The sequence below is a fragment of the Psammomys obesus genome, unplaced genomic scaffold, assembly GCF_907164565.1.
Source record: "Psammomys obesus unplaced genomic scaffold, mPsaObe1.curated_primary_1811, whole genome shotgun sequence".
NCBI classification, from domain to species: domain Eukaryota; kingdom Metazoa; phylum Chordata; class Mammalia; order Rodentia; family Muridae; genus Psammomys; species Psammomys obesus.
In genome coordinates this window covers 735,997-747,675 of record NW_026596131.1, presented here as the reverse complement: position 1 = coordinate 747,675, position 11,679 = coordinate 735,997, and the positions used below count along the sequence as shown (strand labels likewise).

The 11,679-nt window shown below is 44.3% G+C and overlaps 1 protein-coding gene across 5 annotated transcripts in view; it reads left to right on the top strand.

Annotated features, from left to right (window-relative positions):
- Positions 1–3,355: 3,355 nt before the first annotated feature.
- Positions 3,356–11,679, top strand: part of Kansl1 (KAT8 regulatory NSL complex subunit 1) — a 127,721-nt gene continuing 119,397 nt past the window's right edge. For 2 of the 5 annotated variants that reach the window (XM_055592163.1, XM_055592161.1), the window contains exons 1-2: positions 4,080–4,234; positions 5,190–5,305. The gene's annotated coding sequence lies outside the window, so the exon portion shown is untranslated. Of the gene's footprint in view, positions 3,373–4,079; positions 4,235–5,189; positions 5,306–11,679 lie in introns of those variants that run through there. The other 3 variants (XM_055592162.1, XM_055592158.1, XM_055592159.1) reach the window with 2 other exon arrangements.

The window sequence follows — 11,679 nt, the reverse complement described above, 5'->3', positions numbered from 1 at the left end:
GGAAGCCAGATGAGGCCATCCGATTCCCTGTGACTGGAGTTACAGACGCTTGTGAGCCAACACGTCGGTGGGGGGACGGAACCCAGGTCCACTGCAAGAGCAGCTGGTACTCTGAACCAGGGAGCCACCTCTCTACCCCCTGATCTGCCCCGTTTTGTAGACAGGAAGCAAGGAGCTTCACTGAAGGTCATCTAAGCAGGATTAATCAAGTAAGAAAATGCTAACTGACAGAGGACTTTTTATTCACACATGTGAATTGTATTTATATCATTCTCATCCCTATGTCTCCCTCCTCCAATTCCTTCTGTGTCCCTTCTACTTCCTCTCAGATTCATAACGTCTTCTTTAATTAAAAGGCAGAATCAAGAATAAAGTAAGATAAAGATAGGTCTTGCTATGTAGCCCAAGGTAGTCTCCAATTGAGATCTTCCTGCCTCAGTCTCTCAAGTGCAGGGGTTCTAACAGCACCAAAGCTGGCTCAAGATGTTTCCTTGTTATTGTTATTCTTGGGAATTAATGACATCCCATCCAAGCCTCTCTTTCCTCATAATTACAGGTCTGCGACACGCCTCCAGTGCCCTCGGTCCCTCTGGCCTCTGGCATGCCAGGCACGTGATCCCTCCGGACTCTTCCCTCAGCCCTTTCTTCATCTCTGAAGAAAGACAAGATGCATATATTCCTCTCATCTACTCCCTTGTCCTTTGTGCCTCAGGGATGTCAGACATCTGCAGGTGGGAGTGGGGACCAGAAAGGGAGAGGACAGGGCATGGAGGGGGGAGAGGATAATTTATTTTTCTTTTCTTTTCTTTTCTTTTTTTTTTTTACAATTTATTTTATGTGCATTGGAGTTTTGCCTGTGTGAGGGAGTGTCAGAGCCCTGGAACTGGAGTTACAGACACTTGTGAGCTGCCATGTGGGTTGGGAATTGAACTCAGGTCCTCCAGAAGAGCAGCTAACTGCTGAGCCATCTCTCCAGCATGAAGCACGATTTCTTTCTCTCTTTCTTTTTTCTCTCTCTCTCTTTGGTTTTTCGAGACAGGCTTTCTCTGTGAAGCCTTGGCTGTCCTGTACTCACTTTGTAGACCAGGCTGGCCTCAAACTCACAGAGCTCCTCTGCCTGCCTCTGTCTCCAGAGTGCTGAGATTACAGGCGTGCACCACTGCACCTGGCATTGGATAATTTCTTTAGTGTTTTTTTTTTTTTTTTTTTTTTTTTTGGGTCCACAGATTAGGAACTCCATGAAGTTTTGCTCTAATTCTAGAGAAAATTAACATTTTCTCCAATTGTGAATGGAGACAGCAAACCTTAGCAGTTTTAGCAGATCCCATGGCTTTGTCACCAGCTTCATAGTGTACGGCATTTGTTTCATGTTTCTTAAAAAAATGATTCACTTATGACTTTACAGTGGTTATTCAAGTAATTAGTACTTGATTATTATTTAAAAGCGCCTATATCGCTACTCTATATTTTTAGAAATACTTTTGAAATTTTTGTGTTTTTTTTTTTAATAACAGTTTTCCAGGTCCTTGATCAACTGCACGTACCATGATGCTTGTCCTAAAACTGTATTTTAGGGGCTGGAGAGGTGGTTTTTTGGTTAAGAGCACTTGTTTGCTCTTGCATAGGACAGAGGTTTGGTTTCCAGCACCCACAGAGTGGCTCCAGCAGTTTTTGTAATTCCAGTTACTCCAGGGACCAGTGCTCTTTCCTGGCCTCTGAGGACACCAGGCCTGTCCACAGTGCACTTTACATATATGCAGGGAGAACACTCAGACACATAAAAATAAATCTTTAGAAAACAAACTGTATTTTAGTAGAAGTAGTTTTCTTTGGATTTCTCTGCAGCCCAGATGACCCGCCGGTGTAAATCTGGCCTGCTTCCTCTGGATTCCTATATACATTTGGTGTGATTAAGAACGTTCCAAGAGAGTTCTTACCCGTCACTAAGTCTGAAAAAGTAAAGACTTGGGCTGGAGAGATGGCTCAGTGGTTAAGAGTACTGTCTGTTCCGAATGGATCTGGGTTCAGTTCCCATCAACCACATGGCAGCTCACAACTGTTTATAACTCCTGTTCCAGGGGATCCGATACCCTCACACAGGCAGACAAAAGGCTAATGTACAAAAGTAAAAATAAATATTAAAAAAAATTAAGACTTCTGACTTAGGGGGTGATTTTTTTTTTTAGTTGTACTGTCACGTGTCTAGTAGGGCCTAAAGACTGTCCTTTAAGTAGCCTCAGGACCTAAGGTGCCCTCATAGTTTTGGTATTGTTTTTCAATGGACCCTTGCTCCTCTGCTTTCATGCTGTTTCGCCATTATTTTAGCTGGGTGTGTGGTGTTTTAAGAATTGGGAAAGTCGATTGTTTAGCGTGTCAACTCCTCATTTGTGGATTGTTTACTCTCTCCTGTATTACGGAATTCCTCGGAACTCACTTATTACTGGTATTTGAAACTGAAGAAATTTAAAAGTGAGATTCCCCACTAAAGGTGGATGTTATCCTGATTTTCCTATATAACCGTTTTGTTTCTGATTTTGTGGCCCGATTTAAAATTAAAAAAAAAAAAAAAAAAGTCTCCTTGTAGCCTAGGCTTGCTCTTCAACGTTAATAATGTTCTACATTAGTCTCTTGTGCTAAAATCACAATCGTATGCCATCACGCTCTGCTAATTAATATATATTTTTAGTTGGAATGTTTATGAATGGTGCGAAAATGAGTGTCTACAGATGAGCCCGAGATGAAGTCTTCCTCTTCCTTGGCCTGCAGGGTACTCCATCTCATCCTGGGAGGTTACCATCTCTGAGAGTGATTTTTGACTCAGTTCTCTCTCAATTCCTTCCTGGTTTGTGAGATGTGTGGCCTTTCCAGGCCCTCAGGACCTCAAATATGGTTGACTTTCTAAATAAACATTTATATGTGTATATTTTATGTACATATCCAAAATCTCTCCCTGTGGCCTTCTGGGCCGGGTTTTCATCACATCGCTTCCTGGATGAAGAACCTGGAAGGGTGAGGGGCAGGGGTTGGGGGTGACAGAGAACAGGACCCGAGGGACTGAGGCCAGGGGTTGAGTGGTGGACTGCTGTGAAGCACTGTAGGGATTCCTATCCTGATTTCTCCCACTAGGCCCCCTTCCAGCTCCGACCGGCTCAAGCCTCTCCTTTCCTAGGGCCGAGACAGAGACAGAGAGATACAGAGACAGAGACGCCGAGGCACCAGCATCTCTCCCCCCCTCCCATCCCGCCCCACAGCGCTGACAGACGTCCACGCGCAGCCAATGGCGCTCGAGAATTGCCCTGGGCTGGCCAATGAGAGACAGAGGAGGGCGGAAGCTTGCCCGCCCCTCACTCTAGGCTTGGTTGAGCCGTGCAGGTAGGTCCGGGGCCGGGGGAGCTGCCGTTGGCACTGCTGCCCCGGGGGGTGGGGGCGCGGCGGGTCGGGGTGATGGCGGCGCAGAGGGGGGCGCCCCGACGCGGGGACGCCGCGGGGGTCGCCGCCGCGGGGCGGCGGGAGGCTGTGGGGTCGCGGGAGCGGGCGCCGCCGCGGGCCCTGAAGGCGGCCGGGCTGAGGACGCGGGGACGCGTGTGTGGGGCGCGGGGACCCCCGGCCGGCGCCCACCCTCAAGGCCTGGGCCTCGGGCCGTGGGCCGCGGCGGACCGGGGGGCCGGAGGCGAGGGGCCCGGGGAGGGGGGGAGGGAGGGCGTGCGCCGAGCGTAGCCCCGGGGCGCCAGGCCGAGGGAGGTGGGACGGACCGCGGCGGCCGGGACGGGAAGCGGCATCCCGATGGCCGCCCCCTCCTCAGGCGAGTCCCGCCACGGCCGCGGGCTCCGGGCCGCGAGCCCGGGCCACGGCCGCCCCCTCCTAACAATGGGGGCCGGGCCGGAGGAGTCGCGGGCCGCGGGGGGGTGGGGGAGGCTCCGGGACGAGGGTCCGCGGCGGGGGAGGGGCGCGCGCTCGCGCGCTCTGGGTTCCCGGCCCCGCGGTCCCGTGGAGCCGGGGCTCGCGTCGCGGGGTGGGGTCGGGTGGGGGCGCTCAGGCTCGCCCGAGAGTCGGGTCAAGAGTCAAACTCCGTCGGTCCCCACCCCCCAAATCCGACGAGCGGTAGGCAAAGTGATGCCAAGTGTTCCGAGCCCGAGTGACAAACGCAGAGACAGAGCAGACCCGCTCCAGAGCTCTATGTCGTTTTTAAGACGGGGCCCTCGACTCTTGATTTCATGAAATTATTTTTAAAGAGGTGAGTGTGTTATTTTTGTGTTCCAACTCGGGCAAGCCTCCATTTTAAGTGAAGCAGTAACTGGTTAAGCTGGAATTTTCATTCAGGCCTAGGACTAAAGGTTCCTACAAGGGGTCGTTTAGTCCATTCTTAAGTCCCCGAAAACTTAACACCCTCCATCTTCGAAATTAATTCCTCTGGTCTGCTTTTTAAGATATCCGGGAAAGAAGGGTCTTTTCCTTCCTTCCTTCCTTCTTTTCTATGTAGAATCTGCTCTGAAACTTAATTTTTCTTTTTTTTTTCTTTCTTGTGTAGCGCTGGCTGTCCTGGGCTCACTCTGTGGACCAGGCTGGCCTCAGACTCCCAAAGATATGCCTGCTTCTGTCTCCTTGCTGGGATTAAAGGTGCACACCATGACCGCCTAGCCTGAAATTTAATTTTAAGGAAAGTTAGGACACTGGAATTGTCAGAGAGGTTTCTAGTTTACCAGAAAAAGGTAGTGGCAGACTTTTTCAGGTAGTTTTTTAAAAATCATTTTCAGTAGTGGGTATGAAATACTCTGGGAGTAATAGCTTCTTTCCTCTGGGATTTTGGTCTTCCAATTCTTTGATAAGCAATTTTCTGTTATTTAGAATTTTTTTTTTGATGTAAAATACATTTCTGCACACATATAGAGACACACATAGGCCCTCTACAATGGGAATTGTATATTTTACCGTTTTATTTTTTTTGAGACCATCTCAATAAGTAGCCTCGCCTGGCACAGAACTCTCCGTGTACGCCGGGCTGCTGCTGCACTCAGATAACACCTGCCTCAGCCTCCTGAGTACTGGGACTGAAGGTGTCCACCACTCCCAGCGCTTGTGCACTTTTTAGGATGGTACCTACTTAACGTGCTTTCTTCCCAGATGGAATAAGCCATTTACATGTTCTAGATTGTTTTTCCATCTAAGTGAAGATAAATCTTCCTTTTCAGATCTTCCTACTTCCTTATCCGTGGTAACTGAGGGAGTTACTTAGTCTCTTCCTGCTTATTTCTGAGTTGTCTGAGATATTCCTGACACTATGAATGCTACGTGGGTGCTTCTTAAGGTAAGATGTATTCACTTTTCGTCATTTCATATGCATATTTAAGGATCAAGTATATTTGTTTCTTTATTTGTGTTTTGAGACAGTGTCTCATTGTAGCCCAGGCTGCCCTGGAAGTTTTTAGGTTGCTGAGCATGGCCTTAACTTAATGAACTTCCTGCCTCTACATTCCAAATGCTTGGATTATGGGTATTTGCCACTGTGTCCAGACTTAGGTAGAATGTTTTAGAATTTGAGTCTCTTCAGTTACCTTACAGGATACTCACCCTCAGAACTATTAGCTTCTTAGGGTTTGTGTTATTGCTGTTCTTTGATTAATGGTGTTAAAATATTAATGAAGTTCTTAAATTAATTTTCATTATAATAATGAGTTCATCTTTGTAACTTTAACATATTACAGCTTACGTACTTGTAAAATTCTGTTCCAAACCTGGTAGATGGGTTGTCAATTCAGACTTTGAGGTCCATTTTCACAGGTACTTTAGAGTCATATGAAGTTGGGTGTGCCCCACTTTTGCAAATCAGTAGCTGATTCATGTGTTGCAAAAGATGTGTCATTAACCATTTGTTTACCCTGACATTTCATATATTGAGGTTTATGTGTACGACTCTTCAGATGTCTTGCTGCTCCCTAGGCCAATGCATGAGCCCTTCCTTACACGATGTTTTTCCACTAGGTGGGCATTGTGCCCTTTCCTTTTGCAGGGTGCACCTCATTTGGGCAATTTGGACAGGCAACCATTTGATAAAAAAAGGCTCTCCCTGGTAGCTGTTCAAGTCTCTTGTGGCTCTTTCTGATCTGTTGTTCAGAGAACTCTCCAGGGCTAAGCAGAGGACAAAGCTATAGGAAGTGAGGAAGTGAGAGGAAAGAACAAGAAATGATAAGTAGCGCTAGGAGTCCTCTGTCAGCCTCTCCTTCCTTGAGAGTTAGATAATGGCATAGTTAAGTTGTTTTGTGGTGATCTGCTGTGTGGAATTTCAGAATATCCAAGTGGGTAAATCAGAATAATGCAGTCTGTGTAACCTAAAATATTTGGGCTTTTGGGGAATCTTCAGGTAATGCAGACCGGATCTTATACTCATTATGTGTGTTCTGGCTACTGTTGTTGGATAATGACTCCTTACATTAATGTAAAGGGATCCAAGGGACACAGTTTTTCCCCAGTGCAGTTGGAGGGGTTGAATGGGGAAACACAGCCGGAAGTTCTGAGTGTCTGGGAACTGGAAGACCTTGTATAATTGTGTTTCTACTTTTAAACAGTTGTTTTGTGCCAGGACTTGCTGGCCTCTATGATCAAGTTTCTTTTGTTTTAAGGTATCAGACATATTGAGGCCTGGTTTTTAAAGATGATGTATAGTGATTAAGGTTTTACCTCAAATTCTTGGCAAATCTGGGGTATTATAATACTGTAACTCCCACTGTTGGACCAGAGTCCTTTGGCATGACAGGAATACAGACCAAAAGTCAGTGGCCTATAGTGTGTATGAATTATCTGTTAACTACTTGAGATTGTAGTTATGTGGGTGTTTAGTTTTATGTTCCTTACTAATCCTTTGATCTCTATTTTCAGATTGGAGTCTGTCTGTCTGTTGGTCTATATCTATCTAATCTAATCTAATCTAATCTAATTTTGGTTTTTCTAGACAGGGTTTCTTTGTGTAGTGCCTCCCAAGTACTGGGCTTAAAAGTGTGTGCTACCACCATCTGGTCTGGAGTTACTTTTCTTTGAGATGGGTTTTTTTTCTTGTAGCCTTGGCTGTCCTGGACTCTCTTTGTAGGCCAGGCTGAAGATACACCTGCTTCTGCCTTCTAGAGTGCTAGGATTACAAGCTTGTGCCACTGCGTTGTTTTTGTTGTTGTTGTTGTTGTTGTTTTTAACATTTTAAAATTATTGTTTCATTTTCTGTATATGGGTGTTTTGCCTCTATGACTGTGTGTGGAGTTATAGATGGTTCTGAGTGAGCTACTATGTAGGTGCCAGGAAATGAACCCAGGACTTCTGGAAGGGCAGCCAGTGTTGTTAATCACTGAGCCATCTTTCCAGTTCCCAAGTAATCATCTTTACATGCTTAGCTGTCTTGCTGGTCCCTAATTGAACCAATTAATTAATTAGTTAATCAATCAATTAATTAATTTTGCTTTTTTTTTTTTTTTCTCTTATGTAGCCCTGGCTGGCCTAGAACTCACTGTGTAGAGTAGGCTGGCCTCATACTCACAGAGATCTGCTTGCCTCTATCTCCTGAGTGCTGGAAATAAAGGTGTGTGCTGCTACGCCTGGTCGAAATTTTTCTTTTTAGTTTATTTCTGACTGTGCACATAGCTTACATGGGGGAGTCAACTTTCCTTCTCTTATGTGGTTCTGAGGATCAAACTCAGGTTGGAATACTTGGCTCTACAAGTGCCTTTCAGGTATCTTACCAACCTTTTTTTTAATGCATGTATGGTGTATGTATATATGTGTGTGGTGTCTGTATATATTTGTATGAATATGTGAAATAAATGTGTGTGTATGAATACAAACATATATGTGTGTGGAGGCCAGAGGGCAATGTTGGGTGTTGTCCTCAGTTGCTGTCCACTGTATTTTTTAGGACAGGTTCTCACTGACCTGGAGTTCATCAAATAGGCTCGTGTGGCTAGCTGACCAGTAAGCTAGGGCTCTTACCTCCACCTCCTCGTGTTTGGAGAGAGCTGCATGCTGCTGTTCCTGGCCTTGTGTGGGGTTAGGGATCTGAAGCTGGTTCTCGTGCCTGTGTGGTATGACATTGACTGAGCCTGTTCGCAGCTTCCAGTGATCTCATTTTAGAATGTACTCTAGTTGGCTAAATGTCATGCCTGGATATGCACTTGTTTCCATGCATTTAGAACATGCCATTAAAAAGTGTCATCTTGACCATTTTCAAGCCACAGTGCCAAAGAAATGAAAGTAATAAAGCTCTAATAAATTTCTGTCAATCAGAAGTGCTCATGGAAGTTGTTATTTATTCTCTTTACTCTATGTCAGAGCTTTTTCCTCACCTTTTTAAAGCCTGAATTTTGCTAGCTATGGCTAAACATGATCTCTAGGTGTGGTTGTCAGGGTTTGGCCTGGGTAAGGTGGGAGAGGAGCAGGGAGGAGAGTTAGGTGAGTTAGAGAAAAGAAAATGAAGATGATAGAAAGTGGTACTTGGTGTTTGACATGAAGTCACCACCAGTTATTTCAGGCAATTATTAGTGGCTATTGGGCACCTTCTGTATTAGACTGGCCTGTGATGAAAGAAAGTAATAAACACCAGGACAAGCAAAAGGATGGAATACAAGCATAGTCAATATGTTATAAGAAGATTGATAGTTGAGTGGTCAAAGCAAGATGCAGAACAGTAGATGTGGTATGTAAATATTGTGTTTTGGCTTTTCTTTTTTGAGATAGGATCTCATGTAACCTAGGCTAGCCTCAGACTTGCTTTGTAGCCAAAGTGGCTTTGAATATTTGATCCTCCTGCCTCTATTTCCCAAGTGCTGAGATCACGGATGTATGTCACTATGGCAGCCTACTTTGTTTTGAAAAGGAAGCTTATGCTATAGTTAGTGATGGAGCATGTGTCTAACATGTGAGGCTCTGGGTATAATCTCTAGTGCCTAAAGAAAGAGAGAGAGATGGTTTTGGGGTGTGTATATGGAAGATTTTAAAAAGTAATAAAAAACACATGTTTATGATACCAGCACTGGGGAGGCTGAGGCAAGCAGATTCCCCTAATGTAAAGACTAGACAGAAATCGAATGGCATTGGTTACCTGTTAAGTCTAGGAAAGACAAGAGTGGGAAAGAGACTTAAAACACTGTCTTTTTACTCAGAAAGAATTTTGTTCTGATGATATATGTCTGATGCTGCTGCAGTGCATATGTGGAGGTCAAAGGACAACTTTGTTGAGTTTGTTCTGTCCTTGCACCTTTATGTGTGTTGTAGGAATTGTCAGGCTTGAATGGCAAGAGATGTTCCCTGCTGAACCGTCTTGCTGGCTTTTTCTCTCTCTCTCTCTCTCTCTCTCTCTCTGAGGCAAGTTCTCAGTGCTGTCCTGTCTAGCCTGAAACTTTCTATGTAGGCCAGGCTGGCCTTGAACTGAGAACTATGCTTGCCTCTTGAGTGTTGGGATTAAAGGCATGAGCCATTTTTATACTTATTGTTGTTTGAATCAATCCAAATATTTGAAAATAAAATTAAAAAAAAAGTATAAAAACTAACAGATAATTCCTTACATCTTCCCTTGTGTCTGGATAAGAGGGAAGACTAGTTTTGTTTGTTTGTTTGTTTGAGACAGGATTTCTCTATATAGAAAGTGGCTGTCCTGGAACTTCCTCTGTAGACCACAAGGCTATCCTGGAACTCACAGAGATCCACCTGCCTCTGCCTCCGGAGTGCTGGGAGTAAAGGTGTATACCACCACACCCAGCCCTAAACAATTTTAAAAAAAATTTTATTTATGTATGTGCCCTGTGTGTTTGTGTATGCCATGTGTATGAAGGCCAGAAGCAGGTATCAGATCTGGAGCTGGAATTACAGGTGGTTGTGACTCATCCAGTATGGGTGCTGGGTATCAAACTTGGGTCCTTTGCAAGAGCAGCAGGTACTCTTAACTGCTGCTATATTGCTTCAGTCCCCAATAATTTTTATTTTATTATTATTATTTTTAAGATAGGGTATGAGGTAGCTCAAGGCTGGCTTTGAACTTATGATGTAGCTGAGTATCATCTAGGTCCTGAGTGCTGGGATTATTTATAGTCAGGAGCTACCATACCATGCCTTGTTTTTGTTGTGGTGCTAATGAGCCCAACCCAGAGCTCCCTGCACCTAAAAGCATCTTTCCTACCGAGTTACATTTTAGTCCTCAGTTTTGTTGTTTTGTTTTTCTCCTAAAAAATCATGTGTCATATTTGATTTTTTTCTTTTCGCATCCTGTGTAGGAAATCAGAATCTGAAGTGAGTTGTAAATCACTTTTTGTATGCTGATGATTTGCAAATGTGTGTTTTGTTTTGTTTTGTTTTGTTTTTAGCTCTGACTAGGTTTCTGATTTCTAATTGCAATTACTTCTTTGATATTTTCAATTAGTTATCTCTTTATATTTTAATTTTATAAAATAAGTATTATACAAAAATAAGTATTTAATGTATTAGATGTCTTTATGACATTGGAACAAAGTGGACTCTTAAAAAGTTCTCATTATTTATTTTTGCAAGTACAACCTCTTCCTATATTCATACCCTGACGTTGGTATCAGTGTCCATCCAGTCACTCAAGTCAGGGGTATGGAAGGCCTCTGGAGAGTCTTGTGTCACCTCAGCCACCGCTTTTATTTTTTTAATTTATTACAAATACAGTGTTCTGCTGCATGCCAGCAGAGGGCGCCATATCCCATTAATAGGTGGTTGTGAGCCACCATGTGGTTGCTGGGAACTGAACTCAGGAACTCTGGAAGAGCAGTCAGTGCTCTTAAACTCTCAGCCATCTTTCTAGCTCCACTTTATTTTTTTTTTAATGTCAGGTTTATGTTTGAATTACTCATTTTTAAAATAATTTATTTAATTTTATGTGCATTGGTGTGAGGGTGTCAGATGCCCTGGAACTGGAGTTATAGAGAGCTGTGAGCTGCATGTGGGGGCTGGAAATGGAACCTGAGTCCTCTGGAAAAGCAGCCAGAGCTCTTAACCACTGAGCCATCTCCCTAGCCCCTGAATTACTCATTTTTAAGTTGCTAGTTATTGTGTATGTGTACATACATCTGTATGTGTATGTGCACATCTGCCACAGTGTACTTGGGAAGGTCAGAGGACAACTTTTAGTTCCCTCCTTCCATCATATGGGTCTCCCATATGATGAACCTGACAACTCAGGTTGTCAGCCTTGGCAGCAGGTGCCTTTACCTGATGAGCCATCTTCCCGCCGTGTCACCTCCTTTATGAATGTTTTCCTGCTCATTCTTCTCCCTTCTGAGTTCAGACCATCACCTTTTGCCTGCATGACATTTGAGTCACCTTATCATGCTTTCTATCTTCCAAGCTTCTACCAGAAGTAATCTGGTAATGTAGACCTTATTAAATGATTATCCTTTTTCTGCTGTGGCTTTGCCAGCTTTCCAATTCAGTTGCTTCAGCCAAGCACCCATGATCTTGACAGCCTGGCTCCTGTCATCTTGTACTCTGCAGTATAGATGTGTTGGCATTTTCTTCGTGTACCCTGTACCTGTCATCTGGGCCTTCACACAGATGGTTATCCTTTTTGAAGGGCCTTTACTATCTTCTGAGACTTAATCTTCTTCCCTTTAGTTGTAATGTTTGTGCATGTCCATGTGAATGTTCCATGTGTGTGAATGGAGGCCAGAAGAAGACATCAGGTCCTTT